This window comes from Nipponia nippon, unplaced genomic scaffold (genome assembly GCF_047370975.1).
Source record: "Nipponia nippon isolate SJK-2023a ecotype South Korea unplaced genomic scaffold, ASM4737097v1 scaffold_5, whole genome shotgun sequence".
Taxonomy (NCBI): Eukaryota; Metazoa; Chordata; class Aves; order Pelecaniformes; family Threskiornithidae; genus Nipponia; species Nipponia nippon.
Genome location: NW_028262369.1, coordinates 94048619 through 94058728, shown reverse-complemented (window position 1 = coordinate 94058728; position 10110 = coordinate 94048619).

Genomic DNA, 10110 nt, shown 5'->3' with positions numbered 1-10110 from the left:
CGTGCAGCCTGGGGACTCGTGGGGTGCAGGAGACCAAGCCACCCCAGGCTGCCGATTAACGCTGTGCCAGGATTTCAGCACCAGCTGACAACCTTCATCCTGCCACTGAGCAGCATTTATTATACATGCACAACATCCCTTTGCCACATGCTAGTCCAATTTTCAGATTAGCTGTTTATTAGCATTATTACAAACATGGCTCTTCATCTTCTTTTAAATGGTACTGCAGCCAACTGCGCTCCCACATGAAGCCTGTAAGGAAGCACTTGGTTCACTAAATTACCCTGCAAATGTCAAACTTGCTCTGTATTATTAGCTGTACGTCTTACACCCTCTTTATTAGGATTCTATGTCTTGAGGGTGCCCTGTGGCGTATAGATTTTTTAAAATGCAAACCAGTGTCATTTCACTGTTTAAAAGAACATTTAATTAAACGGGATTCATTGCTTGTATGGGGCAAGTTAAATGAAAACTAAATAGATGGCATATGATTACATGTTATTAAGAAGAGCAACTGCTTCAGAGACCAAACTCTTTTAACACAACATTAAGCTGAACTCATTTCATATGCACAGGTTAGCTCTGGCCTACGAGGAGAACATATTTTGAGATCAGCGGAATGGTTATGGGCACTAAACAGCTTTTAACAAAATGCATGTTTCAAGGAAGAAACCTTTCCTAAGCTAGACTTAAATATGCTAACGACAGAAATCAAAGCTTCAAACTGTTTCTAGGTAACCTTTTAAAAATTACCACTTTTATAGTATCAGATGTAAATGATAAGATGGGCTTTGTTTATTATTTCGCTAGCTATAAATTAACAAATGGCTACAATGAGTACAAAAATAAAATTTGAAGTATTTGGTAGGCTTGAGTCATTTGGTCACATCATAAGTTTTTGATGGTTTTTAGGAAAGCAAGAAGAATCATAATTAAAAACTCCATTACACAATTTCCTATTCCCTACCCCATTTATGTTAACACTGTTGGTACAATCAGATTTTTTTAAGAGCACTCACCAAGTTTCCTTTCCAGGCATCCTAAGCTCTTTTTCGAAAGTCCACCACACCCATGTCTTTCTCCAGCCCCGTCCCTAAAATTCACCATGGCTTTGAGCCTACAAAGCCTTCAGCAGTGACGTGGCACTCAGTGGGCGGCAAAAGCTGCTGGTTTTTACATGAATCACAGCCATCTGATCATGCCCTTGTAGCTGCCAACTGCTCTCAGGTTAGGATTGCCTTTGGTGGTTTTGCCCATCGCTTGGAGCAGGGATAAGGGTTTGGGTGTGCTTCGCTACATGGCACTGGCCTGGTGTCATAGCCCTCTCCCCTCTTCCTTCTCATGCACCCTCCTTGCCCACTGATTTACCCGTTACTAAGGTTAAAACCACAACAGGGACAAGCTCCAGCTCAAGCCCTCTTCAAATCCTCACAAGGACACCACACCTATTTTCTCTGCTTGCGAGTGAGCATGCACAGCTAGAGCTCCAAGGAGAGAGCTCTCAGCATGAGGTTCATGACTGAAAAGCATTAGACGATTGAGGTCTTGTATCTAAAACTGGAATTACCTACTTCTTCCAATAAAGTAAAAATTAGGCTGTTTGGCAGGTAGCTACTGGTCCCAGCAGCTCTGCGTGTCCCCAGTACATGTTCCCTGAGCACTACTGCGTTTCATGCAAATAATCTGTGTCAGTGGTGAGGGCATTGCTGTGGGAGGATTTGGCTCACAGACCTCCTCCAAATCGCGTGGAGAGCACAAGGAAGAGGTTTCTCACATGTGAAGTAGCTGCACTCAGAGGTGAGGCTGCACCTCGGCTTCCCCTGCCCTCTCTGGACGGGTCACCCCACTCTGCCTGACTGTCCCAGTTCCAGCAGAAGGTTTATAAATCCCCTGGGCATGAAGATGCCTAATGACCAGAATAAATACCTATGTCCTAAAAATGGCCAGGCTTAACTCCTCTGCTCAACATTCCCCTGAGGGGTGTGGGTGGCTCTGCTTGCTGCCCTCGGTGCTCCTGGCCTGGCCCCAGGACACCTTGCTGCTGGGAGCTACAGCCCAAGCCCTCGGGCTACTCCAAGGGCTTGGGCTGCCAAGTTCTGCCACAATACATGTCCCTGATTAACAAACAGAATACCTTTCACCTGTGCATTAGGCCAGAAATGTCCCTCTATCTATGTCAGTGGGAGCCTTGGGCATGCAGAAGTGTGCTCTGAAAAAAAAAGGAGACCTTCCTATTTTAAGGTTGTTTTAATTGCTTTTCATGCTTTTCATAACATCTGAGAGGAAACTCTTCCCCCCGAGTGCCATGTCCCCCACTCACGCCTCTTCTGGGAAAAACTGGAGATCTCAGCCTCTCCTGCACCACAGCCCACTGGCTTTGCTTCCCTTGGGGTCCCTCTCTAGCTGATCTCTCTTGTCTTCCCAGCATGTCTACTTTTTATCTTTCTTTTTTGACTTCGAAAGAAACAGAGCCCTTCCATGCATTGCTAATATATTCCATGCAGCCACATATACATGAGAAACCGAATTATAGCAAACAAATTGAAACAAATAAGGCAGTCTTGGAGCAACTCTGCCTTCCAAATGGCAGTATGGTTGTCCGGAGGTCGAGCTTATAACTTCTGGGCTTTGAAACAGGCTCTTAAATGGCGACTCTGCATCTTTTTTATTTGTTAACACAATCCACCCTTGGGGCACATCAGTACAGCCGCGGCTTTGAGATGAGTTGTAGTCAATATAGTAATGTGCAGGGACGTAATTAGTAACGTTGGAAGGGCTGCTGTGGGCAGATGGGAGTCAAAAAGGCTGCGCTTGTTGTGAGCCAGGCTTTTATACGTATTGGCCTGGCAGCCTAAAGCCATGTGTGATGAATGACCTTACACATCGATAAGCCATTTGAACAGTAAACCATGGCATCTGTGTCCCTTGCTTGGTTACAGGGCAGTTGTACCCTCTCTATAAATCATGCCAAAATGAGGTTTCCCTTAGTAATCTGGGTTAACCTTTCCTGCAGTATGGGCTAGCTACCCAAGGGCTTAAATCAACTGTTCAGCTGGCTGGCCTGAGGTTCACCTGCAAGGTAAGAAACGCCAAATTTCTCTGGCCGTGATCCTTTGCCTTCCAGCAGACGCCGGTTTCTGCCTTAGAGCAAGGGCTGTCTTCAGGCACAGCCTCAAAGCTTCTGCAAGGTGAGAGGAGGAGCAGCCAGGACCAGTCCTGTAAGAACCAGATATACTACAAAATTTGCGCTGCAAAGACTTTGCCTTTGGCAGAGTACAAGCTTTTAGTTGTATTTTTTTTTAGAATCATGTTTTCTTATCCCCCCATAGCATGACCTGCTGCCAGCCATGCAGCATTACAGCAGCCCACAGGTACCTGAGTATTTATTTCATAGTTTGCCTTCTGTCCTGGCAGTACGTCTGTCTGAGCAGCAGTTCACCTGACTTATTTCAGGAAAGATTCCAATCCCAGTAATAGCTTCCAATGGAAATATTCTGTGGCTGCTGACTCTGAAGCTTTCTCGGGTTTTGTTTTCCAGAGAGCTATAATTTCAGGCAGTTTTAGCATCCACCCTCACATTGCAAAACCTGAGAAAACCTGTGCTATGCACATGTACAGCAAAAAGCCTTTTACTCAGAATTTGATTGGAAGTCTTACACTAATGCACCACTGCCTGTGTCTTCCCTGGGATTAAATGCAGGACGTCAGGGTTCATGCTCCTGTGGGCTGCGCAAGCACTGCTTTCAACAGCCAAAGGCTTGCCCTTGTCATGCCTTCCAGTCGTTATTAGGAAAAAAGAATGAAAATAAGGAAGAAGAGATTTAGTGTGTAAAATGGGTAACAACACTTCTGTGCCACGATGTCTTGTATAGTGTCTCCAGTGATGGTCATTTCAGATTGGGCTATAACATGCTCTAAATGGTTGGACTATCATGATTGTTTATTTAGTGCTTCTTCAGCTGTGGTTACAGGTGAGGACCTAGGAAAGAGTATCCTATACATCTTATATATACAGGGCAAGCACATATGATAGTTTTCCTCAATATTTTTCCACCTATTTCCTCAGGGACCTCCTGCACTGGACACTGGATGTTTCTCCTCAAAACGCTTCTCGCCCACTACATCGTTGTCATCTCTTGAACCCATGTAAAGGTTTAACATCTGCTCCTCTCTCAGGAGGAGTCCCAGAGGTCACCCAGCTGCCATGGGAAGAGCCACCTTCTTTTTCAGGGTTTATAGATCTGAGCAACAGCAGCCATGGGGGAGGTAAGTGCTGCCAGCAAACTCATCCGCGATCACTGATCCAAATTTGGATCAAATCCTTACAGTCTACGTCCATAAATAATGCTCTGTCCTTCACAGTAAAAAAAAATAAAATAATTTGTTATTTATACAACAGATGCACCTAAAAACCACCAACCAAGATGAGGACTTGTGCTAGGCACTATAAAAACAAGCAGTAATCCCCCAAAGAGCTTTTAAAGTAAGGAATTGATAGTTTAGTTCTCCTAGGAAGACTCGTCACTGTGAATCTTTAAAATACGTTTCTATGCAGAGCAGAGAAAGTTGTTGGGCTTTCATTCCTTTCAGTTCTTGATAGCACACATAAAGCGCCAAACGCAAAAGCTAAGTGTGACTTTGCAACTCGAATCCCAGACAGAATACATGTGCAAATCCTGCCAGATACATCCGCTGACTTCTAAGCAGAAATTTCTCCGGAATCAGGAAAATGACGAGCCGGGCGTTGCTCCTCACTTAAAATATCAGCCCCACAGTGGCAGATTTGATTGCATCAGGCTTCATAGAAAGGTGCAATCCCAAACCCTTACCATAAAAGCATATTTCTGACTCCCTGCTATTGCACTGTGTTCATGGACGTGCCCAAAACAATCATTTTCAGAGCAGTTCGACTCCTGAGCTTGCCTTGGTGTGCTTTGAAGCAGTTTGTTCTAAGCAAGTCATGTTCACTGTCCTAATCTGACATGAAGGCTGATGGAAAAATCTGTGATCGATTATAGCAGCAGGACAAAGAGATATGAGAGGAAAGCAATGCAAAAGAACAGATATCAATCACTGGTTCGCAACAAGCCTAAAGAAGGTAGCTGGTGATATTACTGAATTTGAAGGCAGTGTAGCACATCTTTTTGCTGTGTGTAGGTAAACACTCCTAGCTGCAGACTGTTTGTCTTACAGACAAACCGATTTGGTATGAAAAGTGGATTTTGAAGTATGGATTTTGTTGGAAGGGGACAAAGTAAACTATTGGTTTGCTGCCTTAAAAACGGTGTAGCACGTAATGAGTGTTTGCAGTGGTTTCACAGCTGTTTTTTACTGTTATTTTTAAGCTTCTAAGTGTTTTTTTATATTTACAATTTTTAAATGGTTGAATATGAAATATATGATGGAACAAAATTTGTACTGAATACGAAATAGCAGACACGATCAACAAACTCTTTAATGTTGAGTTAGCTTTTTTCTTGTTGCTGGACAAGATCATACTTCAAAGCAAATTAAAAATGTGAAGCCAAATTCAGATTGCAATGCAGGCAACAGAAATCTTCCTGTCAGCCTCAATAAAAGCAGGTGTAAGTTTTCAGTATTAGTCCAGTCCGCCCAATTCACATGTCTTTCTGTCTTTATCTAATCTAATACATGCTCGTGAGATAAATCACAGAGCGTATGATAAATTGCATTGCTATTCATTTTTGGCAAGATCACCTATACTCTGGCCACTAATTCATCTCCGCCAGGATCCATTGTAACATACCAGATCCTTGAAACAGCCTCCAAATAATGTCATTTTGTTTTCTTTAAGAAAACAAAGAAATTATATCTGCTGGCAAATATCCTGTTTACCCTCACCAAAATAAATGATACCTCATTGCCACCTCTGCAAAATCATGGGTATAAAAATACCAAAATGTATTTATAGCAATAAGAGTCTCAAAGATTTTAGGTCTTTATATCCTGTTTGAGTGGGAAACTATGATATGGTTTAGGTTTAGGGATTCCAAAGTGGGAAAGGATGATATGGTTTAGGTTTAGGGATTTATGAGAGTCATTAATTTGGTTATTTTTTCTTCATTGTTTTTTTGGCTAGAGACTTGATAATACAGATAGCACACACAAAACTGAGTAAGAAATCTGCAATGTGCTGTAATATTTTTTTCCAGTGCTTATTTAGAGCAGGTCACCACTCTTGAATAAAAGCACCATCCCGAATCACACCAGTACCATCTTGGCCCCACACATTCATGCATCTCTTTTAGGTACCGTTCGTATCCATCTGGGAGTGGAAAGAGGAATATCCCATTAAAGCAAAAAATGAAGTTATCTTCTTTCCCCTTACACCCACTGGATCCATCTCTGCCTTCCATTTGAACTCTGCTGGGTAGTGAAGGCTGGCAGTGAAGTGCCTCTTGATGTGCAAGGAAACTGGGAAGATTTGAATGTGAGGTGTTGGGAGGTATGAGCTAATGAAGGCTGACTTTGTGAGCTGTAGAAGAGCTCCCCATTGCTACTAGCATGAAGGAGCACCAAGACAGTAGGTAGGACGGCAGCACAAATCTGGTGTCAAGCGATGGCAGAGACCCTTGGTCCCACCACCAGCATGTTGGACGTGCTGGGGTGGTGGTAGGCTTCATCCTGAAGCCAGCCCCATGTCCCACCACTCTGCTGCTGAAGAAGAGGGGAAGCAGTAAGCTGATGGCAATGTTGGCTGGAGGAGACATATTAGTACCTGTGCCCCGGCTCAATGCCAGCCTGGGTAATTGCTTTCTGCTCCTTGACATTGCCACTTCTACTGCCAACAGCCACCTCCTCCTCCTCGTCCTGCCATACATCGCTGTGAAACGGTGCCGTGAACCATCCAGCAGCTGCTGAATTTCACCCAGGAGATTGCTGCACCTCAGCGGTAAGCGAAGTGGTTTGGCATATCAAGATTTTAAAGCAATTTGGGGCATTTTGAGATGGAAGACACTATTGATGTGAAAAGACGATTATTGTATTTACTGCAAAATCTGTTATCCACCCCCTGAAACAGGAGCAGTACTTCAAGACAGAGCATGTATTGCAGGATGATGTGAAAACCTGGCCTTGCTGGTGGGAGGGAAGGTTTTCCTGGTGATTTCAGGGAGGCGAAGGCTTCATCCTACACTATTTAGGAGCAGTTGAGGCATAATGGTTACGTGCAGCTAATTGGATGCATTGCTATAGGCACTTGAGAAATATGATAGACAGATGCATTCAGCTAGATAGATATCCCCTGGTGTAGCGAGCTGAAGTCAATTACGGAGTTAAATTGTCGAAGATTTGACCTGATGTCATTTATATCTCAAGTCATAATTAACACTTAAAGTTCAACTCTATGGCAATTTTCTTTTAATAACACTTAAAACCTATATAGAGCTCAAAGAATTGCATAGACATGATGAAGGATGACTTGAGTGGATGCCAGAATTTCAGTGTTAGTAATTAATCCTCAAAACACCTTTGCAAGGCATATGGGTAGCATCATCTTGCTTCAGTTTCTCCTTTGAAGAGAAGCAAGGTTTGCCCAATGCCTCCCCAAAGTCCATGGCACCTGGAGATAAGGCTTGAGGCTTTTTCAGCTGCTAAACCAGGGAACACTAAGCTCAGCCCAGCTCCCATCTTTTTGTCTTGATATATTTTAAATTTTACCACAATCTTTAGAAAGATTATGGACAAATTGCTTGTCAAATGGCCTGGGTTTTCCAATTAGAAGCTATGCAAATGCAGAAGAAAAAATCTGCCGTAAACACAGCTTCTGCTTCTAAGATTTTCATGTGGATGAAATATGAATCTCACTGGGGAAGAGGCGCGCTCTCAGACTGAGACCTTGTAAGCTGAGATTCAGCTCGCTGCAGATTTTTATGGTCAAGTTATAACTGCCTGTAAAGCAGGGGTTTAAAATGGAAGTGCTGACAAAACTTTTAAACTACAACAGTGGAAATGGCGCTGCAATAATTTATAATCTACAGGCAGCTTTGGATTTATTATCACAATGACAAATGCACTGTCATTGTTAATAGGATATTTCCCAGCAAGGACTTCTTGTTATGCAAGCCAGGTTCACTATGTCATGCAGCATGATAGCAATAAAGTCTACAAGAATTTGTAATGAACTTCAATTACTAATAGATTATGGTTAATGGGAAATATGTGCAGTAAAGATATGGGTTTTTATATGTGCCTTCTGGTACTCTACAAGGCAATGATTTATGCTACAATTTATGTTAACATTCTCCAGTACGAAAAAAAGCCTAACTTGGTGGAAAGCCACTCCATCCATAACAAATATTTAAGATAATTTTGCACATCATGTAAATGAAGATGTAAAATTAGATATTAATCCATTTCATTTTAGCATTTGTACTTTTATTAAAAATGAAGACTTTGCCCTACTGTATAGTGACATTAAAAAATCCTATCATGGGCTGCAAGCATGAATTACACCGATGTAGAAATGGCAACAGCAACTGTGCTTTAAGTGCATTTGTTCAATTTGCTGTTGTAATTAACAGAGCAGTGAGAATATTTTTCTATGTGTGATTTAAAGTAACAGCCCTGAAGCTGCTCAGGCAGATGTGTTTGATGTGATGGGATATATACATGAGGACCGGGCTCCTTTGGAGGGGGTCAGCCTTTTCCTCCCCCACTTTTGCTCTCCCCCAGCCTTCCCGCATGGCATCGTTCCAAAGCCATGCCTCATCTGTGGACATCGGGCTATTCCCTTCCCTGCACAGCAAACCTCCCACGGGAATTACTTTGGGAAATCATCACCTGACGCAGCATCAGAGCCACGAGCTCACGCTTACTTATCAGAGGGACACAGGCCTGGGTGTTTGCCTGCTATTTCAAAGGAGAGTTCCTCCTCCTCCTCCTCCCTCCCTCCCTCCAGCTTTTTTCTCCTGTACCTGTAATATAATCTGTGTATTCCAGGTTTCTGTGCCCATGAAATGGAAGGAAAAAAGGATGTCTCCCAGTTTAAAAACAAACACTGTTCAGAACCATCTCTGAGGAACGTATAGATGCAATGTTAAGGATTGCATTTACCCAGAGTCACATTTCTGCAAAATGCTTACACTTCGTACCTGAAACATATATTTAGCCAGAAAGGGGCACCCATGCATTAAGAACTTGCAGGATGATTTCTGGTATATTTTTAATATAGCCCAGCTTGTTTCAGTCAGTGTTATGCTAGTTTAAGACCATTGTACTCAGCCAACCTGTGTATAAAGCCTATAAATTCATTTTCTAGGATTGCAAGTGAGGAAGATCCATCCCGTTGGCCCACACACCCAGCTGGGGGCTTGCAAAGAGCAAGGCTGGTCTGGAGATGTGCTTTTCGACTAAAATTCTGCTGGTTGAGATAAGGCAGACTTTCTGAGAGGAAAACAATTAATTCGGTGCAGAAAGGACACAGGTAAGCTCAAAATTGCCATATAAATCCCAGTCCGTGGACAGGCTGGACTCCCCAGACATGCTCTGGAACAGCAGTATCTTTCTGTACAATTAAGGGTGATTCTCGCATGAAAATGAGGCTCTTCAGGTTATTAGAAAGTTGTTTGAAAGATTTACAAAAACTCCTTCAGTTTTTATGGTCAAATGAGCATAAAATTGTGCTTCCCCACACTCATTTCCTACTAAATAAGACTTACAGTACTTACTTCTTGGAAATGTGTGTGTTACAAATATGAAATTAAAAATAATTTATCCCTTAAGGGAGCTCTTCTGATTCAATTTTCCCCCAGCCCCTTAACAGAAGCAGCTGCATATAGAGAAGGGAGTTTACTGTAATTTCCCCCTCTCCTAGTTTTTTAATGAAATTCATAGAATCATAGAATAGTTTGGGTTTGAAGAGACCTTTACAGGTCATCTAGTCCATCTCCCCTGCAATGGGCAGGGACATCTTCAACCAGATCAGGTTGCTCAGAGCCCCATCCAGCCTGGCCTTAGATGTTTCCAGGGATGGGGCATCTGCCACCTCTCTGGGCAACCCATGCCAGTGTTTCACCACCCTCATTGTAAAAAATTTTTTCCTTATATCTAGTCTGAATCTACCCTCTTTTAGTTTAAAACCACCACCCC